A 10,539-nucleotide genomic window follows, 5' to 3' on the forward strand; every position below is an offset into this window, starting at 1 on the left:
ACCCTACCCCTGTACTGTGGCTGGAATTGTACAAATTTATTAACCTAACAGAGAGAAAAGTAGTTGCATTATCAAATGTTGAGGAAGAGTTACCAACATATGGTTTATGACTTTTTCTCAATATAAAATCATGATATGAGGGAATGCCTTGTATACAGCAACCCCCCTCACACCCTCCACAACAGGCTAACAAAGTTAATTCACCGTTAATACCTTCTTCTATCATATTCTGTGCCTGTCTTGTCTACTCCCACATGGTACTTGGATCTTGCGGTTTGCTGCCCTCAAAAGGTCACGTAAAGACTTTAATATCTTCTCATCCACCGGCTAATATTAATATAAGCCCGTGTCCTCAGCTCTCACCCACTTCTGCCAACTGCGAAAATTCCGCGATTTCCATATCATGCGTATCCCGTGCTGCATACGGCACAAAAGCGAAATTAGATCATCATATTTTGCATTGTTTGATGCGTCCATTTGGTGGCAGAGGGCGGCTAATCGATCCATCAGGTTTTGTTTCGCGTGGCACATTTTCACGAGCAATTCGCGGTGATTTATGCTGTGTATTATTTCGTAGTTTTTGATTCTGGAGGGGGTTAAAAGCTAGCAGTGGATAATGTGATACATAAAAACAGTAGAAAGAACGACATTAAGCAATGATGCCTGTACAACCATGAAAGCCTTTACGGTTGAATTTAATGAGCGGCTATACTACTTTGGACGGATTTTGTGATAACTGCATAGATTTTGTGATAACTGCATAGGTAGACCAGCGGCAGAGGGTTTGGCAAAGCCTGTCTGGCAAAGATGACTGAACGAAATCCTGTTAATTTAGCCTTTGGACGGTGGATCTCATGCAAGTCTGCTGCTGCATTAGAAGCGCAGTGAATCATACTGACAAAGTGCATGTACCGCTGGAGTCTTCCTTCCCAGCATTCCTGTTAACCACAAAATGCTCCATCTTTGTTTTTTATTGGTTTTCCCATCCAGAACAGCTAGTTACGGCCAGGAATACCAGGATGCCGGGTGGCCGGCCCTGAAATATAGCCCCGCAAGGCATATCCAAGCCTCCGGGTCCTGGAAGTGGAAGCAACTATCGCAGATCAGCCTAAGTAAACAATCTCCTTGGCTCCGGATATTAGCAGAAATAATGCGCCATAAAGTTATGAATGGCTATCCGCTTCTGAGCGAGCGAGCGGCGGGATGCGGGGGTTACTGTCCCGTCTCAGTCCTTATGGCTAAGGAGTGGCAGCCGGTCAGTGGCAGCACGCACAGCACATTGCCGGCTTCCTTCACATCGTAATAAGCACACTGGCAAAAGCAGAGGGGCAAATGGCAAGGAATTAAATTAGGAGATATTTCGCAGTTAAACAAATACCTTCCACGTGTTTCGAATATATTAACCAGTCGGAAAAGCAAACAGATGGAGCAATACCGGTTAAATGGAGCGGTCTCAGTCATCGCCTGGATACGTATTGTCATGTTACTGTAGCATAACCTCCCTGCTCCGTGACAGAAGCCGATTCCTCTTCATTTTCCAGAGGCTTCGCCGATCTGGAGCCAGTACCTGCAAAATGACACTTAAATTTAATGATTAAAAAATGAAATTTAATGATTTAGGATATCGTTAAATGATGTAAAAATATGTTGTATACTTTACTGAACTTAAGTATTCCAAATTGTCATCACTCCCCATCTAGCTGTATGTTTAATCATTTAAAGACACCTCGACGTTTTTAAAGTTATATACGAAATGACTTTCTGTCTGTTTGAATCGGTCTGTAAGTCATTTGGAGACGTATGGAAATCACTTCTAAACGGTTCAGTCTTGTAAGCCCTTATCAATAACCAGAATCGTGTTATTAAAGCCTATTCCAGCGACTTCGACGGTATCCAGACCTTCGTGAAACGGGACGGTTGCACCCTGAGTGCTTAGAGGAGCTGGCTAAACGGCTGTATTATCACTCTTATTTTTCGATATGTTAAATTCATTTAGAGTTAATAGAATTATGTGGATCTTTCTATCAATTTATTATTATTTTTTTGATTAAGTCGAGTATTTTTGAATGATCTTTCAGCTCTCCGTTAAGCGTTCCTGTGTGCTCCGTCTGGAACTTCCTGTGCAGCTCAGATGATGATTAACACATAAAAATAGTGTTCTGTCTATAAAATGTATTTGGTGCTAACAGGTTTGTGATGGATTGCGGCAAGAAATGTTTCGTATAATAAAATAGTTGATTTTTATGTAAGATATCTGATATATTTTCTGGAATATTTGAATTGTATTTTTCTAGCTAACATTTAAGACTTACATAAGGATTAGAGGAAATACTTGGAAACTTTTAGAAAAAAAAAATCAAAATATTAAATATTACAGAGATTTTATTTTATTTTGAGAATACCGTCTTATATCCAAACCATCTAGACCAGAGTGAGCTAGCTTTTAGAGACTCTAGACACCACAAAATGTTAACCTTTACAGTTTTACATACATTATTTAGTGCGCATTGCAGTTTTCACCTGAAGCATTATCTAGTTAAAAAGACCTTCGTAATTATAAATTTAAGTGTCTGGCAGAAAGGCATCCAACCGGCATATACCTGGTGCAGCAGGTTAGGTAGCTTGGAAAACTTGGCATGAGGCTGGATATTATTAGAAAATTTACGACAATTATACTGGTTTAACTCCAGCTCCCTTCAAACGAGGTTCTGGCAACAAAGGCTCGTAAATACACCTCTAAACACTTCATTAAACTAACACATTTAAGCACTCATTGGTGATTTGCTGTATTATCAGCTGAGTGTTGACTACACTACCTAGCAGCTTTTATGTAAAAAGTAATGGGTTCTTTCTCACTGCCTACAACTAGATGGTTTGATGCCAGCAAGAATCGCCTGTCAGCTACAGTACTGGCTTATACATCTTAGGTTGCTTTACAAATCCTACATCCCTTGTTTTGTTCATAAAAAAAAAAGTGTTGTTTAATTATTTGTTCAGCCAAGAGGAGTTAGGGTTAACCTACAATTGAATCATAAAATATAAACGGGTTTGGCACAGACAGGTTGCTAATCAGTTTGATGTGATTCAGATTGTTTTATGAATTTATATGCACATCTGTTTCCTTCCTGCGATGCAGACCGAAACCAAGCAGCTAGAAGATGAATGGGTGGATGGATAAATGTATGGATGGAAATATTCATTCGTCCTTGTTAAGATCTGCATGGCATCTTATACCTAATCCTGGAAAAGGCGGAAATCACATTCGGTGCTCTATGCTGGACATTCCAAAACCAAAAAGACTTGGAATCAGTATCTCCTGCTTCAAAGCTTCCATTGAGGCAGAATTTTCCATGTTTCTTGGCTCTGAAGTCATATTTTTTTGCGGAATATCTCTCTATGCAGTATCCGATCCAGCATATCTGCCCCCGAAACGCTTAACGGAGATTTACGTGAGCATCACTGATGAAGACGCAGGCAGAAAAGCAGCTCATTTTTCCTAGTAGAAAGAATCTCTGTGGACAAAAAAGGAAAATTATGGATGAATGCAGCAAAAACTTAGGAGCTAAAGGGGGGGGGGGGGGGGGGGGATGCCAAAAGGGCTGCCTAACACCTCATGAGCATGACAACATCATTCAGTAAACAGTTTTCAGATGTTAAATGTAGAATGATCTTCTTCCTATTCAGGCAGCTTTTAAGGCAGCAAGTAAAGTTCTCACTATTGTGTGAGTAGATCCACAGAGTCCTTTGACTCCTTGTTATTCATGTATTCACCACTGTTTGTTATTATGTTGGAAGCAGGAGAGCACGCATTTACATTACATTTACATTCATTTATTTAGCAAAATGCTTTTGTCCAAAATGACGACTAAATCAGGGTCAGAGAGCAGGGCACTGACGGCGTCCCTGGAGCTATTAGTGGGCAAGGGCTTTGCTCAAGGGCCGAACAGTGACATCACTCTACCATGGAACAGGATTTGAATCGGCGTCCAAATCCACAGAGGCGCACACCGCCCCGGCAAATGCCCAGCCAGCTGAACTGTCAAAGACAAGAACGTATCGTTCCTGAAATACTGTGTTCAGGTGCAGTACTAGTGACAGCGGGTGCTCTCTGAATGTTAGTCCCAGCGGCGTCCTCGGATGATGTCACGTGGGACGGATATTAGGAATTCAGCCTATGCAGTCGGGCCGGTCCTGATGAAAGACTTACTAGGCAATTAGGCCTCAAAAGCCCATATTTCACCAGGAGACACACTGTGTTTATCATCTGCTTGAAAACTACCCGGTACCAACATGACAACGGCCATTTACGGTGTTGTCACGAAGGCATTGATGGAAAACACCAATTTATTAGATAACACCTGTGGTCGAGCATTACAGTGGATGGGAGTGCATTCCGGTTATAATGGAATGTAAACTGGAATAAGAGCATAAGAGAAGTTCTGAATAAGTGTGAATGAAGGAGTTTTGACTTCCAGAAGGTAGTGGATATGTCATGGTGTTTTTCAACCTCTATTTCTGTCTGCTCTGTCAGTCTCCCTTGAAGCGGCTAGATATTGAAGCACACTTGTCCGGTTGAAGGAGCCCATCCATCGCCAGGTTTCCTGTCACCCTGCATTATGCGCGAACCTTAGTATGAGCTACATCAACCTTCATGTGACGGGTTTGCCTGGTGCCACAGGAGACCCTGGCAAACGGAGCGGCGATCCAAAAGCGAACCTCGGGCCGTGGCCAAATCATGCATATTGCTCCCTTGTGCTGCGATCTTGTTGTGATCATCACGATTATTGATGTTGTTGCCTCCGTGATGAATATGGCTGAGTTTCAACACTGGCAGGTTTTCAGTTGTTCCTGGAACATTCCGGAGTCCCTCAGACTGAGCCTCACGCAGCGTGTGAATGTGCTGTTCTGGACTGGTTCTGGTTAGGCTCACCGGGCCTTTCTCCCCAGGCAGGTCTCTTTGAATTGCCGTTGGTTGAAAAAAACCTTTTTTTGTATATTATTATAGTTATTATTTTTTTGAGTGCTTTAAGATGGCTATTAATGGTATGATTTTTTTTTTTGTTTGCATTCCCTGTCAGGAATGCAGCCTAGGACTTGACGGCTGTGCCGTAATTGTCGACCTTGTTTGCTGCAGTCTTTGCCGAAACTCCATTTAGCTACGAGAGCAGTCTGTAATTTGCGGAGGTCTGTGATTAAACTGCATCCAGTCACTTCTCCCGGGGGGCATAGGGGGTGGGGCGTGGGGTAGTGGGGTGGGGGTGTGCAAAGTGTTTGCGCCTGTTCCCTTGGCCTCTTTCCTCGTCCAACGAGACCTGCCAGAGAACTTTGGGCAGGAGATGAATGTGTCGACCCAGTGTGGGCACTTCGCACGCGTGTGATGGATTGCAGGAGTCGGATGATCGGCTCGGTCGTCACCCTGCACACTTGGGTTTATTGTACTTATGAATTTTGTCCTAATGAGGAGTGAATTTCTGGCATGGGTGTCTGGGTGCTGGTGAACAACATGTGTGATTTATTATTATTTTGTGTGTGAACATCCTAACATAATGTTTCCCGACCTTTCACCCTGCTGCCTTCCCTGCCTTCAAGAGATTGGGGATTTGTTTTGTTTTCTGCTTAAATTAATTTAAATAAAATCGAATCTATAAAATGACTTAAAAATACAGATTGGTTAGGATGTCGCTGAATATATATTCCAGTGGAATATTTTATGAGTTCTGTATGCAGTTCATAGAGGTTGTGGAGAACATGCTGGGCTCATTTTTAAACAAACGAAGAAGAAGTTTTACGGTGAAATAGCAGCAGAAAGAAGAGACGTTCATATTCATAAAGATATTTCATGTTGGCAGTCTTGTAACGATGCATTAGAGTCTTGATGTTTACTTAAGTATAATTATTATGAAGGGTTTATGTCAGTATTTTGATGGGATTTGGTTATGTTCAAACTAAATTTACTCAACTTTTTTTTTTAAATAAAGCTTTATACAAAACATCTCAAACAGAACTATAGTTGTTCTGCTTGTTCAAGCTTATTTTAAAATGAAATCCCCAATAAAGAACTTACAGAGAAGTGTGAGAAAGGGAATTAATGAGCTCGTCTGGCAGAACATACGCAGGATACAAAAAGAATGGCGGGTGATTGATGTCATCTGCTGCAATTTTCAGAGCAAAAATGACTATTTGATTGCAGCTAGCTCGTTTAAGTTCTTGTGCTGCGCGCAGCCAAACTCTCATTTTCATTCCTCCGAAATAATATTATTGCCTGTGTTTTTCTTAATGCCGTCTGGATATCTGGAAAGGGAACGTGTCGTTGTCGCAACCCCCCCGCCGCACCGTACCGTACCCCTTCCCCGAACACGGCGTGACTCCTTTATGCAACCAATCATGGTAACGAACTGATGCCGAAGCCGAAAGGGGAGCTTTCGATCACCGTGATTTCCTGGGGCTGTTCTTCACGTGCGTGTTACCTCCGCAAGGTGCGTCTAACGGCTTTGGCTCGTTGCTGCTCTTTGGCACGCACCCCCTACCCCCTACCCCCCCCCCTCCCGGCCCTCCCCTTGAAGTGTTTACCTGCCGATTAAAGTCACATAAGACAGGCCTCGCAAATTCGTGACTATTCCACAGGATTCTCTTACCCAAAAGGCAGCCTGAACCAGTCCACCCAGTTAGAGCTGTGTGTTTTTGTAATATATCAAAAAAAATTTTTTATAAATCTCTCATGTGACAACAGCCTCATGTAACTCCAAAGAGTTCACTACAAATTTGTACACGTGTCATTGGTTGTACACGTTTGAAATTTAACTATCAAATAAGAGAAACAGGTCAAAATCCAAATTTATACTGAGAACTTCAATGAAAGGGAAAAGTTTTGCTCAGTCTGTTCAAAATATGACGGTGCATAATGATATTAAACAGCAAGATTATTAAAATAGTTCCCTGCCTCGTTCCCATTGCTTCCGGGATAGGCTCCGGACCCCCCACGACCCAGTAGGATAAGCGGTTTGAAAAATGGATAGATGGATGGATGGATGGATGGATGGACGGACGGATGGATTATTAAAATAACTGGGTGATCAGGTGGCTGGGTTTGTTTCAAAGGATTGTGGGATAGGAGGAGGAACAAGCTTCTGATTTTATATCTGAGCACTTTTAAGGCTGTTAATTTACCGTAAAAGGAGCAGGTGACCTTTCTGCTCCCCTGCAGCATCTCCTAGATGTCCCTCAGTATCACATACGTGCTTTTAGGAGAAAGATATTTCCATTGATGGCAGTTTAATTTGTTAATAGCACAAATATGCATGAAAACAACATGAATGAAACGTCGTCTGTGGCAAGTTGTTCAATGTCAACATCACAGCTCAGAGTAGTGCATGTGTTTACGCTTGCCTTCATGCCAGCGAGATATGGCAGCTCCTGATTTATAAAATGATGCAGAAATGGAGTCTTAAAAGGGGTTGTGTTGGTGAGGTCATCCGTGCAGCTACCTGGGCTGCATGTACGTAGATCTTTGAGGAGCAGCTCACAGATTGAAACAGGCGAGATTACAAGGCAGCGACCTGTCCAGGCAACATCACAAAGGGGTGGAGGAGGACGGTACCCCGTGCGTCGCGTGATTCGGGGCACATCGATGACTCGCAATTGGATCGCCGGGCACTCGTTAGCTAACGCCGTCTGGCAGCTGCGCAGGTGGGTCAAGCAGAATGCTGATAGGTGACGTATGACCCATGCAAGGTGCCATTGCTCTGACATCATAGGGACAGACAACCTGTCACCTCTTTGCTATCAAAAGGGCTTTTTTTGGGGACAGATTCTGTCACACAAAGTCCTCCGTCATGGAAATCAGCCCTCGGGCAACCTGCTCTCTGACGTGCAGTGACAGGATGGGGGGGCTGGCAGGCAGCTCCAAGACTGAATTCACTCGGAAAGGTTGAGTCATTCACCGTGTCACTGACAGACACTAGCTGGAAGGCGAGAGGTGTGATCAAGGACTATTAGAGCTTGTGTGATCCTCCTCCTTATAGTAGAGACACTTGTTGATGTGTGTCCCCTACTTGGTACTCGAAGTTCACACCCTTCCAGCAAAGATATTCAGGAAAAACAGGCATCACCCAGTACACTTGCACCAGATGGGTCACAAGTTCAAAAGTAGAGCGTAATAACAGAGCAGGCTGGTGGATTGAGGTTATAAACTGTGATGTCGCTTCTCAGGGTTTTCTTTCGTGTAGGACAAACTTTTCAGGGTTCCGGTGTCAGTCACAAGTGTCTGTAGCATTTAGCAGCAAGTAACACGACCCAATCCATGGGGAACCTGCAGACGGTCCGCGTTTTTGCTCCTTCCCAGCTCCCTGAGGACCGGTTTGAGAAACACTGCTGTAGATTTCACTGAGAAATAGAAAATCCAAACATGATTATGCTTGTTCCAGCTGTAACAGCTGAAGCAGTGGGGATTGGGGGGGGGGTCACCATACTAAGTAAGTTAAATTTATTTATAAAGCACTTTTCACAGACACAAGTCACAAAGTGCTGTACAAAAAATGTAAGAATAAAAATAAGCATACTAAATCTATCCTAATTTTTCTTTTATGGAGCTGATTTCTTTTCATCAACATTCATTGCTGCATTTAAAAGAAATAGTTTCACTTCTTTTTGGAGAGGGGGCAAGTCTATTTTCACTCCTGGGGTATGTTTTCCATTTTTATTAAAAGCCTGTTGGAACAGCATTTTTGCTCCATGAAAATAGTTTGTATTGCAGTACTGACACCAGTTTTGTGCATCCCTCAACGCCCCAGGCAAATGAATGTCTTCATTTTATACGATTTAATAACCCTATATTGTGTCTATAACTGTCCATTATTACCTTACAAGTCCTGGTGCCTTAATCTCAAGAACAGTCATCCACACTCCAGGAAGTACGAAATGACAGTACCCATGTTTGGGTGTCCTCATGGGACATTTGAGATTCGGGGGATGTGCAATCAGCTGCCGCCATAGACCTGAGTGATGTGTCGCCTGCTGTTTATCCCATTCATGGCGCCTCGTGATTGGGTCCAGGAGGTGAAAACCGTGTCAGGATTAAAGGTAGCAGTTGCGTCTGGTACTGCTTGGCAGAACCTGTGGACCCCGGGGCTGGATGGCTGGTCTGCTGCTGTGTTCTGGTCTGGTAGCTATTTCCAGGACTTTCGGGCTGATTCGGAAGCACGGGGAACATCCCCGGAGCGCCGAGGTACCGATGAAACAGTCGCCTCGCAGCTCTTCCTCGGCGGTCGCCTGCCAGTAATTGTTTGCAGGCTCTCGTGTGGAAGTCGTCTGGGTCCCTTTGATTCTCTCAATTTAAGCTGTGAATAAGCACAGGGCTGGGGGCGGGGGGGCGGGAGGGGGACACGAAAGCCCACAAGGGTACCAGCTGAGGAGAAGCAGCCGGAGCAGCTGGACTCTTGTTTTCGCTATAACTCCTTCCGCTTCTCCACGGACATAAGCAGATCTATGGCTATATCCGAAAGTTAGGAAGCATTTGCTCGAAACTCTGGCAACCACAATTCATATCCTACTATGATAGACAAATAGCAAGCCCTTGTGTAGGCCTGTATGGCAGCAATATGCCTAAGCCTAATGTCCATGGTCTTCTTAGAGCTATTCCTGACACATAAAGGAGATAAACTGAATATAAAGGCTTCGTGAAGTCGACTTGTGTGGACTTTCCTCAGTTTGTTTTGGTTGAAAAACTTTTCACAAGAACTTGAAAGGACAGCGGCCAACATCTCGACGGCTAATGAGCTCCGCCAACCCATCTCTCACGGTTCCTCGGGAACCTCATGACACGCTGTTGGCTTTGTCACGTTTGGGAAGCACAGCCGTTGGTGTCCTACGCTGGCGTCTTTCACGTCCTGCTTCTCGCGCTGAACTGGCTGAACACGTGCGACGAAATGCACTTGCCTGTATTTTTTTTTTCTCTTGAGTTGATCAGTTGATCGTGCAGATCAGATTTTTAATTACTGTTCTTCATTCTTCTTACGGCATTTACAGTCCTGCCCTCTCCGCACGTCTCCTTCTGTCCCTTGCCTACTGGGCACCATTGTCGTGGGAGTGTCACGTTGGCGGACATAGATTACAAAGCGCGGTAACCAAATTACAGGGGCGAGAGGGGCACGGCTCACCATAGACGCTACGGTGTTGTGTCCGTGCTGGACCAGATGTCTGAAGTGAGTGAGTAATATGGGATCAGGTGAATATCCTCCATTCAGGTTACATGCTGAGTGTAAGAAGGACCTGAGAATATATGTTCTCCTCCACTTTTGAGGCTTAGCGACACAAACAAAGAATTTCCACTGTTTGGACAAGCAAATGCAGATCTATACATTTTCCTTGTCTAAATGTTAATTACAGTTATCTGCTAACGCGCCTGCTTGCCGTTAGCTGCCGCATATAGCCTGGGCTTTAGCTAAGTGTTTTCCTCTGAATCTTATCCTGTTTTAACTCCCCCGGCCTGATGCGAGAGGAGCCGCCCCTTAGGCTGGCAGGATCCAGAAGGTTCTTTGCCTT

Source organism: Brienomyrus brachyistius, chromosome 22, assembly GCF_023856365.1.
Source record: "Brienomyrus brachyistius isolate T26 chromosome 22, BBRACH_0.4, whole genome shotgun sequence".
NCBI classification, from domain to species: Eukaryota; Metazoa; Chordata; class Actinopteri; order Osteoglossiformes; family Mormyridae; genus Brienomyrus; species Brienomyrus brachyistius.